The 20,304-nt window shown below is 44.6% G+C and overlaps 1 protein-coding gene and 1 long non-coding RNA gene across 8 annotated transcripts in view, besides 1 other annotated feature; one reads left to right on the plus strand and one right to left on the minus strand.

Annotated features, from left to right (window-relative positions):
• The window catches only part of Hipk2 (homeodomain interacting protein kinase 2), a 188,820-nt gene that overhangs the window by 66,032 nt on the left and 102,484 nt on the right, over positions 1–20,304 (minus strand). The gene's annotated exons all lie outside the window — the stretch shown is intronic.
• The window catches only part of 4930502C15Rik, a 55,104-nt gene that overhangs the window by 16,028 nt on the left and 18,772 nt on the right, over positions 1–20,304 (plus strand). The gene's annotated exons all lie outside the window — the stretch shown is intronic.
• Positions 17,739–17,908: an enhancer, noted in NCBI's record as "Hipk2R16 preCRM_Gm fragment; positive regulatory potential score and consensus GATA1 site only in mouse". NCBI's record gives its function as "erythroid enhancer when transiently transfected in human K562 cells" and the evidence as "EXISTENCE:reporter gene assay evidence [ECO:0000049][PMID:17038566]".

The following is a 20,304-nucleotide window of genomic DNA, read 5'->3' on the forward strand; positions in this document are numbered from 1 at the left end:
TTTCTTCACATTAGAAGTCACAGCCACAGACCTCTCATCTCACTGTAGAAGCAGAGCTCCCTCCTATAACCCGTCTTCTACTTATTTGGTCTAATGCAGATGGCAATAGCATTCACAGAGCTACAAGGCAGGGACTGAAGGCAGCACTTGCCCTGCCCTGCCCTGCCCTGCTCTGCCCTTCGGGTAGTCTTCCTATCAATATGGTAGTTGAGATGCCAGAGTGATACCCTGGGAACAAAACCCAGGGAAGAGGTCTGAGGATCTAATCGAGGAGCTGACCCTGTGTGTACTCACAACATTCATTGTAGCAGAGGTCTGTGCTGCAGGAGCTGGGCACACACCCTGCTCATTCCAGTGTCCTTGGCTAACCACTGGCCCAGAGTCAAGTATCTTGCTCTTGCCCACAGTCTATGACAGAGCAAGGGCAAGGTTCACATGCATTTCTGATGTAAGTGTTCAGCCTGCAGACCATTCAGAGAGCCTGGGGAGAGCTGAGCACGTCTGGGAAAATGCTACTCAATTTCTCCAAGTTTTATTTTACCCTCTATAAAATGTGATTATTAATCTCACTTTTTCCTCTTGTCTGTATAGTAACTTATGAAGATAAATTATGGCCAGTAGAATTATAAAGCAGTTTGAACTCCTTGGAAGCAAGAAACTCTATTAGTCCCTGGTATTTTATAATCACTGATATTATAAGGTGTACTCAAATTGAACTGCAGTGAAGAAGTCTGTTCCCACAAATATATGCAGATTGAAAGTAACCTCGATATGGCTGGGGCAGAAGCAATCAAAATGTAAAATTGTATTTCAGATGGGTTGTTAAATCTTATGTTTCTATTGCAATACTAAGGAGACTTGGCAATGCTGCCATGAGTTCTGAGCCACTGCTGAGACTGGTGGCCTGGAATGGAGGCATGGGACTCCATCAAAGCCACATAGGGCCCAAAAAATAGCAACAGAAATCTGAAGGAGAAGGCAAATCTGAGAGGAACGAGAGCTCATGTAGAAAACAGCCTTCAGGGTAAAGACTAGAGAACACCTTAGGGTACCACTCAGGATGAATATTCTTGGATCACAGGTAAGGCTGCCAGGAGAACTGTCCAGCATCCGTAGAAATGAGTTCAAACTGTGTCCAGGAAGTCACAGGGCGGCCCAACTGGGGATTTAAACAGTGATGCAGGCCTGGGTAGTCTCAGGCCAACCAGGGATTTAGTTTTGAAAAAGATACAACTTCTTCAGCAAACCAGGTAGGGGAGGAACTGATTTGTCTTTGATTAAGGGGATGAGTAGAAGGTAAGAGGAACCCATGGGTGAGGGTCTAAGATCTAAACACTGGCAGATATCCACCTGGACCTCCCGTTATGTGAGTTTATAAGGAGCCATGCCTGGAACCAACTCAACTGCTGGAAACCTTGAACTTTGGCCTCACTCTCCAGCTCTAATGAGCTGAAGAACCATCACAGCAGAGATTGATAGTAGGTTTTGAGTCCAGAAGGGAAGCTGAGGAAACCCTACTTAGCCTTTAGGTAACAGCTTGATACAGCAGACAGAGAAAACACAAAGCAGAGATCTCCATGTAGGATCTGGGGCCACTGCTCAATGCTCATAAAACTGTGATGATGAGGATTAAGACCTTCGAGACCCTCGCTGAAAACTGGTTTTGGCTATCACCAATAAAAATGCTCAAGACATTGAAACAGCCTTGTGTCCATATGGGAAGGTGACTTAATCACAGTTTGGTCTACATGTTGACATCTGTCTCATGCCACACTGGGACAGTCTCCAAAGGACGCTGGCTTTCTTGATCTCACTGGCCATTTCCAGCACAATGTTAGGACCAGAGGGGTAGCTATTTTTATTTGTATTGGCAGTGAGCCTCTTAGCTCTGAATGAGATTTTTTCCAAGTGTGCACTAATACACATGTATTTTCTATGCTAATCCTTGATTCCTAGGGCTACTACACTTCTGCCAAGGACACCATCAAAATCAAACTCTAGTTCTGTTGCTTACATATGGAAGAAAAAGTTGACTCTGGGACACAAACTGAATATAACACAAAGGCAGTAGTATTGGTGGACTGAAGCCAGCTCTCAGATTTCTAAGGTAGATTCTGACATTAGCCTTGCAGTTTGTTTGTATGTACTAGGGTAGGTAAAACAAAGCAAAGAATACAGCTTGGTGGTGGTGGCACATTCCTTTAATGACAACACTTGGGAGGCAAAGGCAGGTGGATCTCTGAGTTGAAGGCTTAGTCTGGTTTACAAATCTAGTTCTAGGAAAGCCAGGGATACACAGAAAAACTCTGTCTCAAAACTAACAAACAAACAAACCAAACCAACCAACCAAACAAACAAACAAAAAAGAATACACAAACAGAGACATAAAGTCACTTAAATAAAGCTAAATTGGCTTGACATTTGATAAACAGAGAAAGAAGTAAAAATAAAGACAAACTCCCCACTCTGTGTGTATCTCACTGAGAATGTTCCTAGGAAGAACTAGCTTAGATCTTTTCTAGGAAGAGCCACCAAGGCTCATCTCAGAAGCACTCAGCACCCCTGGAATTCCTAGAATCCTCACCTCCCTGGCTGGGCTAAGCTTTCATTGCCTGTTTCTGGCCTGGGTGGCCTACGTTTTCCAATCCTGTCTCTGGTGTTGTCAAAGGTTGCAGGAGAGAGCCCATGCAGGGCTACAGAGCCACCTGGATGGGCTTTATGTTGGTGCCTTTTGCCAAAGTATACGCTCAACAAATGTTAGTAGATAGTTACTAGCCAGCCCAAGGAAATGTTAGTAGATAGTTACTAGTCAGTTAGTAGATAGCTACTAGTCAGTTAGTAGATAGTTACTAGTCAGCCCAAGGAATTGAATTCTGAGGTCTGCTAGTATCCACATAGTGCTTTGTTTTACACTTATAACTTCAGGTGCTTTCAACAAGTAAAGAATACTTATTTCATTGAGAAAGACAGACACAAAGAAGTATACAACAATGCCTAGGAAGATGTCTCAAAACATGCAGGGTTCTATACCCCCCTTCATGTTTGATCCCTACTACCCAGATAAAAACCCAGAAGTGGTAATCCTCATTTGCAATCCCAGTGCCCAGTGCATGTGGGAGGAGAGAGGAGGATCCTGGGGTTTTCTAATTAACCAGGGATTTCCAGGCTCTGTCTCAAAAAAAAAAGGCAGGCATGATATTTGAAGTTGATTTCTGGCCTCCACATGCACACACAAAAAGAAAGAGAGGGAGGGAGGCAAGAGAGGAAGAGAGAATGCATAAATGTGGGTATGTTCATCCCATTGTACACCTACCTATCCCACACAACTGCATACACACATACACACACACACACACACACACACACACACACACACACACACAGAGAGAGAGAGAGAGAGAGAGAGAGAGAAACAAAAAATATTAGAAAGCAAAGACAACTACAGCAAAGAGCACCCCAGAATGTCAAACCCCTCTTGTCTTCTACATACTGTCCTTTCTCCTCAAAGGGCCTTGAAACCTGTGCCTGTATGCCAAAGGCACACAAAAAATGGGTGTGAGTCACATTGGTGAAATGGACCTCCGGCCTCAGCTGTCCCCCGTCGCATGAAAGTCAAGATAAGGTAGGTCTGACAGAACTGGAAAGGGCAGAACTAAGAGACAAAGCAAGTGGACAGAACATGCACATGGGTGACATGCGTCTTACAGTTTCTTCTGCTCAATGGTTTCCTTCTGCTTTGTTAACTATGTTGACTGAAGCTGAGGGCTAAATTTGTGCAGTTATAGATTCTAAGGGGACACCTGCTGATTCTGGAAAGGGCCAACTCAAACATCTCTGTCATCTGCCATGGCTTTCTGAGGGCAATCCCTCATTCCTCTACCCTGAAAGGGAATTTGAAATTTCAATTTCTGAGGATCAACTGCACATACAGCAGCATCTCTATATTTGGCCTGGTGACATATCAAAGCTACCAACAGAGTGAAAATCTGATGTCATGGCATGGAGGGGCTAGCTTTTTCCATGTCAACCTAGTAGTCAAGGCTCACTCTCTACCAAGACAGTGATATTACCTATGTGTCGCTTTGCTGATTTAAACATCAACATTCACACTGCTCTGACATTTAGCTTTGACTGATTCATTCTGAGTACTCAGTAAATGTTTGTTGGGTAAATGAACATGAGCCGGAGTGTCAGTGCTTCCCTTCCCACAGTGCCCTGTGCCTGGGCTGGAGAGACCTCTGCACTCCAATTCATAGACAAGGGACTGCACCATAGACAAGGCTCATTTCTCCCACCCTTATCTGGTCATGTGATTTGTAAGGTTAAATGGCAAAGCCACTATTTATTGCTGCTGATTAGGGATAAAAGAGAGGGTTCTGACACTAGAAACTTATTCTTTGAAAAGGAGGTACATTTGGTGTCACTGACTGGAACCAGACCAATTCAGAGAACAGAAGCCAGAAACCTGAGCTATGAAAAAGACCCCACTGAGCATGATGGCATGCACTCTAGAGGGTGAATTTCCACTGCAGTGGCAGGGAGAGCATCAGAGATTTCCTTCTGATCACTGTATAGTGAGTGGAGGATTACCAGAACCAAGGGCCAAAGCTAGCTAGCACCCTGCAGAGCGAGTTCTCAGCAGAAACTTGGAGCTAGCTGATAGGGTATATATTGACCCAGTAAAAGTAGGATGTGGCTATCTCCAAGCAAGCAGGCATGTGTGGGCCTAGATGGGACATGGAGATGAGGCCAGCTCTCTAGGGAAAGTGCAAATGATCCTGGTTTTGCCAGAAAACCAAACCTGCAAAGGGGACTCTCAAGAGCATGTCCTTCAAGACTACAGCAGTAAACACCCATAGAACAGGTTTCACTATGGCCCACTGTCTTATAAGTATGCTCTCCTGGGATTTGCCCAGGGCCAGGACAAGGGAAGAGCTCTTGCAGCTATAGGCTGGTTGCCTCAACAGAAGTTAGGAACAGGGGTATTCTGCTGAATAAGGTGGGTACAAACTCAAGCCAAGGGCAACTTATTTAAGAGATAACTTTCAATATTCATGTGCTAGGGAAATAAAACTAAACCCAAATTTGCTTGCTTATATCTTAGTTCCACAAGAAAGGCTCAGCTGTCTCTTTAAATCTGCCACTAGGGCATGCAGAAGTGTCGCAGGCAGGTAATCTGAATGTCATCTGAACCATCACCTCATACAGGGATGGATGGCATTGCTGTCCCCTGGTGACAGCTGCTGAATCCTGAGACACCCACAGAAAACTAAGCAGAACACAGCAGATCTTTCTGTTGGGGCAAGATGCTGAACTATTCCCCCAGGTGGAAATACCATTGCCCCTTTTCCCCATAAACTGCAGGTTTTATTTTAACAATTGGGCCTCTTTTGTAATCTAAGAGCTGGGACTGCAGGCCTTTGGAAAGGAGCAACACTCGGCAAGAGATTAGAATGTTCATTTTGTTCTCATGAACACCAAACATTCCTCTAGCAGAGTGAGCTAACTGGTGGGTACTGGAACTAAGGAGTTGCTACACTTGGGGATAAGAAGTAGAGAGGAGGGAGAAAGGGATTGTATGGCAAGGCAATATGGAGGGCTGAAAGGCTGTGCTCTCCACGAAAGCCTCCCATTTCCTGTCACTTCCTTCATCACCTCCAGCACAGTTTTGTGTCTTTGGAAAATGGTTTTTTGTTCCCTCCAGGACAATCCCCTCACCAAGGGGATGTGCTTTCCTCTGTCCTCCCACTCACATTAGAACTGTACCCACTTTCACTGGTAGGGTTAGCTAGTCAGCTCTGCACCTAGACTGGAAGCACCTTGGGGCCACAGGCTCCACATCCTGGTGTCAGTGCACCTTGCAGCACCCCGCAGAGCCTTACACACAGGAAGTGGGAGGTGTGAACAGAACCGCTTGACTTTGCTCACGTGATGGTTGTGATGGTGATGGTTCAGGTCAGCACCTCTCTCCTACCATAAAAACCTAGAAATTGTTCTATCACACTAAAGTGATTATGAGAGGATGGAGTGAGAATGCACATTCTGATTATTTTTGAGGACAGAAGGGAGAGGGAGTGATAATGGGCATTTCAATGAGGGAAATTTCAGGAGAAACAAACAAACAAAAATCCTGCTTTTAGCAAAAATCTGACCAAGGGAATTTGTACAGTTAAAAACATATGCATAAACTGATGGGGTGGTAGGAAGAAAGAACATATGTGAACATGTGTGCACACCACACATACACATCTAAAGATGAAGAAACAGTAACAAAGACAGAGGGAGAAGACTAAATGGAAGATTAAAAAGGATCACCTAACTACTTTTCCAGGCAATTTGATAGATTTGAAGGAATGGCCAAAATCCTAGTATGAGGAACTCAGTTTTCTTGCTACCAAAGAATAAGAGTTTGCAATAGCATCTGCACCAGCAAGTGGTGGCCTGTCACCTGTCTCCTGAGAATAGAAGGAAGTGTCTGCATGCATGTATTCAGGCCTGTTTTGGACTCCCAAGAGACCAGAAATTCCTGAGGGAGACAGAACCCACACTGGTTTCCTAAGGAAGTCCTGGCAATGTTCTGCTGGGATTAGCACTGTGCACAGCAGGTACTTAGTACCAACTGACAAAAGGAGCCAAACTCAGAGGCTGCAGTTGAAAAGCTCTAACCCAGGACTGTGTAGTTCTTTTTCATTTAGCCTCAACAACTGACAAAAAGAGAAAGAAAAATAACAACCCCCTAATCCTCCAAGGATTCGACTGAGAGTTGATTCTGAAGCTAAGTAAAACCTTGCCTTGTTAGAAATTTGGCTTGGATAAAAATCCCACAGAAGTGTTCGTGGTTGATTAACCTAAGTGCTCTCTCAGCAAACACACGCATGAAGAAGCCCTGGTGCACATACACAATGGATGTTTACTCAGTCGGAAGCAATGAAATTATGTCACTGTAGGAAAATGGACGGAACTGGAGATCATCATGTCAAGCAACAGAAACCCAACTCAGGACCAGCGCTGTTAGGAGGCACTCAGACACATTAAGTTTCCCTGGACTCTGAAGAAAGTAGGAAACAGAAAATGGGTTGATTTACAGTTTGCTCAATGGGTGTGTGTGCCCAATGTCCTCCCACCATGCCAGTAGCCATCTTACAATTTTTACAAAGCCATAAGCCAAAGGTTAGAACATATGCAAATTTAGCTGTGAGAGAAGTTAACAAGCCCCTCTCTAGGGGAAAAGAGGGTTTGGCTCCAGATGGCCTCCATATTACTCTAAGAATATTTTATGCAAGTACAGATTGAGGAAAATGGGGTCTTAAATATCCCTCATTTTTTAAAGATAAGAGTTTCAAGTCGTTGTGAGAACCCATTTTTGGCCTTGGAGAGTTTCCTGTTCCTAAGTCCATTTGTACTATAGGTAGAAAGGGTTTCTGTGGTGAGCTTTGGAGCCCTTACGATCGATCTCTTCCTTTGGGCACAGTCCTCACACTGGTCACTATCCTCCAGGCTTGTAGCACTGTCTCTGATCTAAGTCCCCATCGCTCCTTCTCATCTGCTTCAAAAGACCCTATTGTTTGGTTCCAGGTTTGGGGCTGCCCCCTCCTCCTGGGTTTGGCATCATCACTGTATGCTATTCCCTGACTGTTCTGCTTGGCAGAGTGAATGGATGACACTGGGAGTTTTCCTTTCCCTGTAGGCATTGTGTTCAATATGGGCAAATATTTGTGTAGCCTCAGTATTGTGCATTAACACAAGGACAGAATCATTAGTGATTAGATTTTTCTATGGGAAACAGCAAAGCATTGGAGAGAAAGTAAACCCCAGTGGAAGATAAAAAATGCTAAGGGTGGGCATCTTAAAGTATTACTCAGAAACAATGTGGGAAATGGCAGAATTGTATTTCCTCTGTTCTTCTAAAGGGAAGTTCAGGAGAAGGTCAGAAGGAGAACAATGCAGACCATCTATCACACAGCCTCTCCCCTAGAACGGTCCCTTACACACTGCAGTCTCAGATTTCAATTCTATAATTATACCACCCCCCACCCCATCCCCATCTCCGCTACAGAATGCTCGCCACCATGGCCTCCTTAATTATATATTTCATTTCCATTTACTAACACTGGGACTTGGTGGCCACTGCCAGGGTGGGCCCATACAATGTTCCCTCTCAGTTACATATACAAATGTTACAGAATCCATACATGTTGCTAATGGTGACCTTCAATCATCAACTTTTGGTTTTGTTTATTGAACAAACAAGAACTAGGTATCAGTTGTGGGTTTTCCTGGGGGAAACCATATTGGGATACCTTTTCTTCCCCTTAACAGTTTCGTTCAAGCCAAACCTTGTTTAAGGATACAAAAGGTGGTCTTGAAAGAGGCTATAGCAGCATGGGGCCTGAGGTGTAGGTGTTTGAGAGCATCAGCAACACCCACTTGCCATGTTCTTTGAGTTGGTGGGTGGATCAGAAAGGGAGTACCAGAAATGGATGCCATGGCAGACCCTGGGGGAACCCTACTCCTTCATCTAACTCACATAAGATGGCACTGAAGCTTTGTGTAGGAGACTTTGGATTACAGCTCCCAAACTGGTCGTTCCGCTTGCTCTGCTGGCTGCACGCTAACAAAGAATAGTCGAGGAACACCCCCATAGAACAGACAGGGGTGAGCTAATTAGCACTCCATCTGGGAGCAGAGGGTAGACCCCAAGCTGTCACGCTAAAGCAGTGGTTCTCAACCTGTGGGTCGAGACCTTTTGATGGCCAAATCACCATTCCACAGGACTTGCACATCAAATATTTATATTATAATTCATAACCGTAGCAAAATTACAGTTTTGAAAGTAGCAACAAAATAATTTTATGGTTTGGGTTACTACAACATGAAGAACTATATTAAAGGGTCACAGCATTAGGAAGGTTGAGAACCAGTGCTCTAAGTGATGGTATGAGCAGGATTTTAATTTAAAAAAAAAAAAGTACTTTAGAATGTTCCAGAGAAGGCATTTGTGGGAATGAGCTATACATTCAGGGGATTTAACATCAGCGGGTGGTCCCAGAAACGTTAGTAAATGAAACACAAATCACTGTGATGTGTGTGTTATTCTCTTAGGTCTCTTTGGAAAACCCCTTTTAGTGTTGGATTGTGTTTATAAAGGTTTTACGGAGGGACTTCTGGGAACACAGTGGTGACAGGCAGCCTCTGAGATGGCCTGTGATAGTCTACATCCCCTTATCTGGTGTTCCATTATATCAAGTGGGGTAAATGTGTGGAATCGATAAGATATCACAGAAATAATGATGTGTGACTTGTGAGATTAGTCGTAAAAAGGCACTGGCTTCTAGCCTGTTGAGTTTTGAATCACCTGCTATTGGAGCAAGCAGTGGCCATATTGAGAGGATAATGAGTGCCTGCTAGCAGGCAGCGCCAGCTTGCCAGTCACAAGAGTGAGCCTCCTTAGACTCCCGCAAGTGTCAAGTGTTTATAGCCCTAGCTAAGGGCTCAGTGAGTACAGTCTCCCAAGACTGGGCCAGGACTATCTGAGCCAAGTTGCTCTCAAGTTACTGACCCCCAGAAACTGAGATGATAACCACTTAGTGCACAAGCCACTAAGTTTTAAGGCAATTTGTCCCACAGTTATGGCTCATGTCCATGTGAAGGAATGCTATGCTCCTAGGAGAGCAGACCCTGTACAAAAGCAACTCTAGATTACTCTCTGGTCAGCTTCAATGGAACAGCCTGGACACATGTGCTGTGCTCCACTCAGTCCCTATTCTGACTGGACTTACTTAAATATCTTCTCCTAAGGAGAACAATGATGCTAGAGGCTTTCCAAACACTTTAAAGCTGGCAGGACCAAACTTGTAGGAAGAAGGCTGCAACTTGCTATCCTACAGGAAGGAGCCAACAGAGATATTAACAAATTGACCTGCATAAAACTTAAACTATTTATATTTTTTAATGAGAAAAGTATTAGCATATACTAGTTACATATAATAATGGGTTTCATTGTGGCATTTCCATACATGTACATATTTTGACCATATTCAAGATTTAATTCGACTTATTTTATTTTTTTAGATAGTGTTTCTCTGTACAGCCCTGGCTTGTCTAGAACTTACCTGTAGAGCAGGCTACCTTGAACTCACAGAGATCTGCCTGCCTCTGCCTCCTGAGTGCTCAGAGTAAAGAATCTAAACTTTTTAGCATTGAGAACTCAGGTGGTACTACCTAAGGGTAGGGACTTCCAGCTTCTCATGAAAATTAAAAGCTCAGGCAATTCTAGGGCCCATATTTATTGACAGCAATGATGATCTGAGGATGGTGGTGCTGCCCTTTCATAGACCCCTGTGTGCCACTTGCTGTAGCTGCATCAGCTTACAGCGGCACCATCTGGCTCTACTGGCACTTGAATTCTCAGATGGATAGGAGAGAGACTAGATGTAGGGAGACAAGTAAAATGTCTAAAAATAAAAGTTTTTATTTTTGATTGGCACTTTAGAGAGTTACAAAATTAGTTTTCTTTGCTACCCCCCACCTGCACCCCATAGCTGCTATCTCCCCTCCCCTCCACCCCTGTAGCTAGGCTGACCTAGAACTCTGCTATATACTTCAGGCAGTCTTTAAATTCTTGATCTTCTTGCTTTAGCCTCATGAGTTCTGGGATTAGATATGTGCCACCATGCCCTGTACTTTCAAAATTATTTTTCTTTGACTAGACAAAAAGCTGCCCAGAGGCAAGAGGCCATTTAAAATTTAGAAAGTATGTAAAACAACTACTGCACTTTACATTAAGTAGCATGCATTTTAATAGCAACGTTTATTCATGAAGGTTTTCTTATGTAAGGCCTCTGCTGAGAGGAAGTATGATGTTCCATCTTGCGACAATCTGGCTTTCTACTACAACAATAATTTACAATAACAGAAGAAAGAAAGGCTCTGGTGCCACAGCTCTGTGACTATCTGCTGGATTCTTCCCTCCTACAAGACAGAATAATTCTTTTCTGGCCTTCTCCCAGTTATGTATTTGATAAAGAATTATAATCAGTTCTTAGAGTAGCTTACTCGGGAATTAACTAGCCAGCCACTGGATAACTGATGTGAACAATCCTCTGTAGCTTTTACAAAACTCTGGAAGGAGAATGTGGCTAACATATATATCATGCTCTTAAGAAAACCATGTCCAAGTGGCCGAGAGCTCAACGGGGAAAAGAAAAGAGAAGACCTTGGGTTGCTTACAAGTCACTCAAGGGTAGTTTTCTATAAGAGTGGGAGCAAGGACAGAATGAGTTACCCTGTTCCCCTAAGCACAGTGAGCATTGTGGTAACCTCAACTGCCCATATCTACTGAGCTTCCAGTACATTTGAGACTCTCTGTTAGAGGTGGTACTAAGCAATGGTTTCTGTTTTCATGGATTTTTGCAATTGGAGTGCACATAGCAAGTGATACATGGAGGAAGGCCAGAAGGAGTGATCTCTTTTTCCACTCAATAAGCAATTACCAAACATCCACTAGGCACTAGGCACTTAGTATTTGGGCATCCACAAGAAAGTCTTTGTTCCTGTGGTGCTTACACTCCAGAGGCCACCAGGGAATGCTGCCACTGACTAGAGAGAACACAGAACTTAAGGGGTCAGGATTAGGTAGGCAGACTTCAGTGCTGAAAGAGAACAGAGCTGCTGGTGAGAAAGTAGCCTAAGCAAAGGTAGAGGTGGGGAAACAAAAAGAATGTTTAAGAGGACAAGGAAGGGCGTGGGGGCCAGGGCAGTGCAAAGGCAAGTGATACCAGGGTGGAAACTATCTTGGTTATTAGCACCACAGTCCTGGGTGGACAACAGCTTCTATTTGTTTCCACACTTAGGAAAAAAGGCCCCAGGGCATCTTCTCCAAGCAGGAAGGAGTAAGCACTGCTGGAAAACACAGAGCTGAGGCTTCCTAAAGCTGTACCACGGAGACTTGATGAGGCAGAGCAAGCGCAAGCCTCCTGTACCAGCACACAGAGCAGTCTGACCAGCAGACTACAGAAGCAGTGAGTGGCCTCTTTGTAAAGACAGGCCACTGAAAAGCCCAGATGACAAGTGACCAAGGACACGATCTTCAGTGCTTCAGAACCAGCCCGAGATTGCCTGCTCTGTCCGATGAGATCTGTTTTATGACACATTACACATGGGACAAGGGAAGTTTGTTTCTCTTTCTAAGGGTGGTAGGGGTAGGGAGGTAGGGGTAGGGAATACACCTGCTGCACCTCTGGGATTTTTTTTGCAGGAGCAGTGCCTATGTAGCTGAGTTGGCCAGATGACAAAGTCACAGAAACCAAGAATGATTTTAATTGCACTCCAGACAGGCTCACACTCCTACAGGCCTAACTGCACAAGCTACACATGAAAGTTTCTGTGATACAAATGTGACTCTTCAAGTTAAATATGATTACAAGCAAATCTCTGGGTGTGTTCATGCACTTAGAATGGCTTTGATGTGACCCCCTGCGTGTTTGGAGCCTGTCACCTGGTCTCATTGTCTCTGCTTTCCATATTTATGAAGTCATCCAGGCTTACTTCCAGGTGGGGCAGATATCATCAAGAAATACTGAAAATCCAGAAAGAGCAGAGAGCTGGGGTGCCATGTGCAAATTTATAAGTCCAAGAAATTCTAATTAGCAATGACAACACCTCTCCCCCAAAAACCCCTGTGTTCATTTTGATATCCCTAGCAATATCAACTCCAAACCTACTTGGATCACCCACTCAGTGTTTTGGGGGGCAGTTTACATCAAGAGAACAGCTATTAATAAGTGCTGCTGTTGAGATCCCTCTGAGTGGAAAGTTAAACAGGGTGCTTTTTAATGTCCTTGCCAACAGCAGAGTTCTTGGGGTCAGGCGATGCTTCCCTCTGATCCCATGCAGCTTCCTATCCACAGGCTACAGAGAGCAGTGACAACAGTCTCTTCACACAGAGACACCTATGCTTGGGAGGCACTCACTTGGATTACAAAGTCTCTCTAGGAACCAGAGTCCTAAGTCTGGAGCTAAGATGCTGATGAGCAAGTCGTTGAGGTCTCAGGACCTATGATGCTGTTAACAGCACCCACCGTTCAGTTAAGTAGTGACATCTACGGTAAAATGCAAACCAGGAGAACAGAGGAGAAGTCAGCACTGCGAGAACAAACTTTGTAACACGCCAGATCGAGCCAGGTCCACCTTCCACTTGGATTGAAGACATTAGCCCCAGGGCAAAGGAAGCTGGTCAGGAGCCCGGGGAAGGACTTCACTGCCTCTTCTTCCAGGTGTCTGTGGGTGGCAGGTGCATGCGAATTTGCAGAGTGAGTCTGTCGTCCTTGCCAGTAGCATCAGTTTACCCTACATTGCAGGGCTTCATCTTATCACTTAAACGTGCTCACTTTTCTCTCTCCCTTCTCTGGTTCTTCCAGTTGAGATAGCACTGCTTGCGCTGTTTCTGCTCTGCTCTTCTGACACACTGCTTTAGCCTTCCTTCATCTTTGAAGGAACCCCACAAATCCAACTGGAGGCATGAGGGGAAGTGTGTTACTGGGGACCTTACCACTGTTTAATGTTATTATAATCTTAAAGGCAGAGACTCCATTGTCCCAGTTACAGAGAAGGATGAGAATTGAAGGTAGAGCGGGGAGACAGGTCCGGAGGCTAGCTGGGTGCTACAGAGGTAGTGTAAGGACACCCACGCTGACTACACACTTGAGAAGCTACATGGCTGTCACTATCCACCCCTCCCCTTAGGACCACACACTGTTTCTGGCCTATAGCTTTGCCATGCCCCCTTCTTTGATTAACTGGCCTGCTGTCTTCAACATTCTCTCAAAACCTTCAAGGTTTGTAATTGAGCAAGCTGGCTCTCTACTGCCTCCTCCTGCTACTCTCCTTTTCTCTGGCTCCTTCTTGTGGATCCTGTTCCACCCGCCATGGTACATGTCACCCTCAGCTGGCAAGTGCCATGGGTCCAGTCTCTACTGGAGTCTTAAAGTGAACTCAACATCCCCCTCCCCTCACCACATTTCTCCTAAAGGAACCATGATGGTCTCCCCATCTGAAGTCAGTAAGATCGACAGTGATCCGCACTATCACATTTGTCTCCCCTGTATCATGAGACTCTGCTTTCTTCCTTTTTTCATCTTCCTTTTTTAGTGACATTGAACTTCTGATCATCCTACCCACCTCCAAAGTGCTGAGATTATATATAGACACACTGGGATTATATGCATGCACCACACTGTCTAAGATGTTTTTAAAATACTAAGGTAGTACTGGGGACCAAACCCAGGGCTTTCTGTACACCAGGCAAGCACTCTACCAACTGAACTTCATCTGTACCCCTTTGCTTTTGAAACATCCCTCAAAGATACTGGCTCCCCATCTGCTCTCATGGCCTCGACAGATCTTAGAGATAACCCCTGGGGACTTCTGTTTCCAGCCTTCCCCATTTCCAATCAATTATTGCCTGTCCCTAGACTTGTTTTCCTAAAAGGGTTTTCACTGCCCTACTTCCTTCCTCAAGCATCAACTTGCTTATCACAGGAAATCCAAGTTCTATTTACTTGAAAGTCCCTCAAACAACTGTTCTCTTAGCCTACCAAGTTTCCCTCTGGGTTCAATTTCCAATGTCGTCTTTGAATCTGATCTTCACTGTGATTGTTATATACTCTGGTGCTACCTTCTCACTCCACCTTTGTGTGAGTTCTCTCTCTCTCCCTTCCTCTAATGACAGAATTTTACATTTCCTTCTAGCAGTCACTGCATGGCCTCATTCTAGGCTTGTGCCCTCAATGAGAGCCTCACAGTGAACTCTGCTGCCTTAATGCCGATACTCCACAGGATTCCCAAGTGCCGTCTGTTAAGACTGTTTCAGCTCCACGCGTTGTGATCCTGCTGTGGGAATGGCTTATGTTGGCTCCAATGGCCTTTCAGACATGGCTGGCATGATTTTTCACTTTACTGGTTCCTCAAGTCCAGACTGCACCTACAGGTGAAGGTGGCTTTTCTCTGAGTATGGACGAGCTCTATGCATTCTGCCTGCCACTCAACATCCCTGGTGATATTCTCACTTGAATGGATCCTTCTGGCTTGTTGGCCAGTAGATCTATGCAGTCTTGCCCCTCTCTATCCAAACTTCTGTTTCAAGTCTCCTCTCTTTCCTTCAGCTCACTTTCCAATTAACCTAACACTGTCGTGGGCACTCCACTGTTTCTAGGTGCAGGAGTTGGTCTCTCCAGCTAAGCTGCAAGCTTCTCTATGAAAATCCATGGCACTATCATAGGGCCTCACCAAAACCCACTTACTTGCCTTATATCCCTCTATTGGCTACCATTTTCCTAGATGTTCCTCAAGAGGTCTACATCAGTGTTCAAAGAGCTGGCTTCCAAAGCAAGCTCTAACTTACCTACTTTGTGCTTGTATTCCACAATTCTGTTGAGATGAAACACCATGCCAATAAGCAACTCATGGAAGTTTATTTTGGCTTAGGGTTCTAGATGAATCAATGTGGTGGGGTGGCACCCAGCAAGTGTCAGTCTCTTGCTGGAGCAGGAAGCTGAGACAGCTTTAAACTCTCAAGGCCTCTAGCGGACATACTTCTTCCCAAAAGGCAGCAGCTTCTGAGTCCCCCCAAATAGAGCCAACTGGTGACCAAGTGCTCAGCTATCCAGGACTATGAGAGGCATTTCTCATTCTCAACGGCAACTTTTGTCCTCTATCTGAAGGTCTGAGTTTTCTCTAGTGCAAGGTGCTCAGAACCACTGACCTTACATATTGTAAGATGTGTATGCATATTGTATGTGTGAGAAACTAAGAGACAGACAATCCCCATGACCATTTGGGCTACAACCAGCTCCAAGTTTCTAAAACTGTGGAAACCCCTAATTAAGAAAAGAGCACCATCCCAGCCAGTGGACTTGGTCGGCTTTTATAGAAAAGCAGCCCACCCAAAAGTGATGAATTGGAGCAGTCTAGCTCCAAGTCTAGCTCACTTGCTCATGCAAAAAAAATATGCGAATAGCCAGGCTAGAAAGTAAGTGATGATAAGCCAAACATTTTCAACTTCACTGAATTCTGTTCATGGAATAATTTCTATGTGAAATGGGAAAGCAAACTTAAAATTTTTTCATAGAAATTAATATAATGACAACAGTACACACACACACACACACACACACACACATATACATATAAAATTTTATCAGCCAAACGTTAAGTTTTCCAAGAACTTTGGCTTACGAAAGGCTTCATTCCTGGGAAGAGATGGCAGAGCTCCAGTGGATGGAGCAGGTCTGGTTGGAACAGTGGATGGGGAGATCTTCTTTGCACATTTCTAATCCCAAGTAGTCATTGTTACACCCATTTCCTACCACTTCCTTCAGGCAGAACCTCAGGAAGGGCTGAACTGTTTGTTGATTGTACACTGGTGGGCCAGACTAACAGCCTGCCTCAGCCTAGGCTTACTGTACACACTGTAGGCACACAAAATAAGCTAGGGACCTGTGGTCTTTGGGCGCATGATAGGAAGTTCACCATGGCTGCCTTCGAGAGGTAGGGGTTTGCTCTCTCCTGGAAGTTTCCCTGGCTGAGGAAGGCTGGATGCTGACATGCATGCTAGTACCTTGTGGTAATGAGACACTAGGCGTGAGACAGACTCCCTAGCAGGCAGATAGGGAGAGGGGCCATGACTAGTAGTAAAGGTAGCCAGCCTGTTCCTTACCCTCTTGACTTGAGACAAAAGCTTGGTAGCTTGAAACAAAGGCCTTGTAGGCTTTTGTCTCCCACTAGCAGGCCCTGTTGATGGGCTGGCTCACTGAGTTCAAGGACATGTAACACAACATTTCTAAGCCACCAAAAACAAACAAACAAACAAATCCTGGCTTTCTTCAAACTGACCACCTTAAATATGGGAAGGAAAACTCTTCGGAGGTTTGAGAGGGGTATAACGCATCTTTCCTTAGGATTGATCTCCCTTATAACAGATCCATATGCAGCTTTACATGTATACCTGTATATTTAAAGTAAGAACTATACTTCCCCGCACTTACAGCTTGAATACTGAACTGCTCCAATTCATCACTTTTGGGTGGGCTGCTTTTCTATAAAAGCCGACCAAGTCCACTGGCTGGGATGGTGCTCTTTTCTTAATTAGGGGTTTCCACAGTTTTAGAAACTTGGAGCTGGTTGTAGCCCAAATGGTCATGGGGATTGTCTGTCTCTTAGGAAATTGAAAAGGGGACGGTTGGGAAGGAGGAGGCCCTGGGAAAAATGGCAAGGCCTTTGGGGTTTCAAATGCTGCAGGCATCCTAGAAAAGTAAACGTAGACAGTTTCTGGTTGTTTTTGTTTTTTTGTTTAGAGCCTAAAAATAAGTAAGAGTTACATGAGCAGGGTAGAGTTTGCCTACTGTGTTCAGCACAAGGCCTTTGTGTCTTCCATGTACATCGTGTACATCTCGGAGACTTTAAGTCCTCTTTTCAAAAGGAAATGAGGGAGATAAACAACACAAGTTTACCCCCTGCCCAGGTAGCAGAGACAGGCTAGTTCATCTGGGGTTAACCCAAGAGTCCATCTTTGGGATGTTAGTACTGCAAGGCCTTCTTCTATCTGTGGGTCAGACTCCAACCCTGCAATCACTTGTTCTCAGCAGCCAAGTGTTTCCAAATCCCCTTTCTCTGGCTGCGTTCATTCCCTGTTCACAGTCCTTTCAGCTCGAGATAAGAATGGGGTAGGAAGCACCTACAGAGGGTTAGCCAAACACGACATAAAACAAGGAAAGAATTATTTTGAGAAACAGAGTTTCTCTGGCAGATCCAGTGACAGAGAAACTCATGGGCCTCAGATCTTGGCAGGAGATGGGAAATGGTATGTGCTCTATCAGGAAAGCTCCGCCCAGTTTAGAAGGGAAACAGAAGCTAAAAAGACCAGAGCACACAAACACTAGTGTCTCCTCCCCTAGCTTGCCCTTCCACATTCCAGAGGATCCTTGCTCTAACAGACATCCTTTGGTTGGGGCTACTGGTGGTATGCTGAGAGGCTGATCCTGGAGGGGTGAGGTGAAGTCACCATTAATGTTTGCTGACTTCTTAGGCACAAATACCACCTCTATGGTCAACTTCAAGGGACCAATAATTTAATTGCTAGCTCACAAAGTTTCTGATTATCTTATACCTAGCTCCTGCAAACTGGTAAATATCAGGCCTAGTTCAGTCTGTAAAGTATTTATACCCTAGAAACCCTGGATACTCGCTTTAGATCCATCACAAGAGTCCTCACTACAGCATCCTGGCTCACCACACTTCAAACCTGTTTCATCCTTCCCTGAGGAGTTCACTGAGTCCATTGGAGGGATGTAGACTAAATCTACCTGGTGTCTGTCACATGACAGCTTTCTATGTATTTTAAGATAGTTGCCACAAACTTGTATCTTCTTAACTGCATTCTAGACAAACATCTCCTCTTCCCACTTTCTTAACTACCCTTCACATCAAAAATATGACTGTGCCAGATCAAGTGAATATAAGATGCTCCATGTGTAACATACAATACTTATTACTTGCTCTAAATTCAGTCATGGGCCATATTAGGATGTTTCAATAGTGATAAACAGATAACATGTGACAGAAATCCCTTGGGGTTATATTGTCTAGTGATGCTGTCTTCGTTTACTAAAGCACACCCTATGGTACTCACAAAATCACCTAAGGACACGTTTCTCAGAAAGTATTCCCATCAGTAAGTGACACAGACTGTTTCCCGCACTTGGTCCTGAGCTTGCGTTATCACAGTCACTTGACAACCATTTGATAGTAATCATTTGTTCTTACATAACTGACTTCCTCAGCTCCTCTTCCCGAATCTTATAATGTGCTTCATAATTCATCAGGTCTCTCCCGTTAACTGATTAAAAGGAAAACATGCAAAGACTCTACTGTTCTCATTAAATGTTACAAGGTTAGCCTGGCTCCTGAGCCACTGAGAACGTTTTCAGCCTTGACTCTATCGACAAGGATCTTAGTTATCTTCCCGAAGGTTTTAAAACCTACAAACCTGAAGAACAACCTTTTACTGCCTTGTTCAAGCAACTCCTAAAGGCAGGATCCTGTGGTACACTACAAGGCTCCAGACCTAACAATTCTCCAACCCATGTTCAGTCTCCATGTCTCCATCTCACTCATAGGATTTCAAGCACCTGGCAGGTGCCTCACTGGAATTTACAATATGCCTTCAGCTGGGAAGTAACATATAACCTCAAGGATTTGCCTAGTATTTTCCTGCCAGGCCTATCCCTCAAGAAGATTGTGAGGGAAATAAGTGGGATTCATGCAGCATGCCTATTTCAGTGTGGTCAGGCAAGCCGCTGCGATATTTCTATAGTCACTTATAAACTTCCTGCCAACAATCCCCACTGAAGATTCCTGGGAACCAGTGGCATGCCTAGGTCCTTCTACATGGGAAGCTTTCCCCTCATTTCCCTCCTTAGGCTAGTCAGACGTTCCTGAAATGCCACTTTCTTTACACACCCTTTCTTCCCAACATTCCTGATACCCTAAGTCTTGACTCTGACTTTCATGTTACTTTGGGGCCCTAGCTCACTTATGGCTACCTTAAACATTTGGCTCTGCTTTCGGGAGTCCAACTCTATCTACTATCAGTTATACCAATCCCTACATCCACCTCCCTCCACCCAGAAACTCCTTTTGCTTTCTGCCATTTAAATTTCCCACTGGCACTCCAAAGTGCATTCCAAGTCTCCTCTCCATAAAGTTTACTCTCCACTCCAGACCCCATCTACTTCATACAGCATTCACTTCACTGTTTACAGTCATGGGTTTTACAACTCAGTAAACTGGATTGACGATTACCCAATTCTGCTCCTTCTGCCTAAAAAGAAATTTACATCCACGGATGAGGAATGGCAGGGCAGAAAAGGCACCAGGCCTGAGTATGAAGGACAGCTCTGCCGTTATCAGCTGGGCAACCTATGGGCTTTCTCAACTGACATGAGGCTTGGGTTTGAAACTATACTAAAAGTTCTTTAGAAGTGAAGAAGGGGCAAAAGGCTGTCTGAGCAGTGAAGCTGGGAGGGACTTTAGGAAAGGCCACTGTAAACAATGGCATTTATAACTGAGGACCAACCAATAAAACAAAACATTTTAAATAGCTGGGGCTGGGGAAGTGGGCCCAGCAGGAACAAACACAAGGTGTAAGAATCTAACCTTAGGACATTGCTACCTGTACACTTCCCACCTTTGAAGTCCAGAGCCAGACTCAGGAACTAACTAGTCCAGAGCTTCCTAAATCTACCTCTC

Source organism: Mus musculus, chromosome 6 (assembly GCF_000001635.26).
Source record: "Mus musculus strain C57BL/6J chromosome 6, GRCm38.p6 C57BL/6J".
NCBI classification, from domain to species: Eukaryota; Metazoa; Chordata; class Mammalia; order Rodentia; family Muridae; genus Mus; species Mus musculus.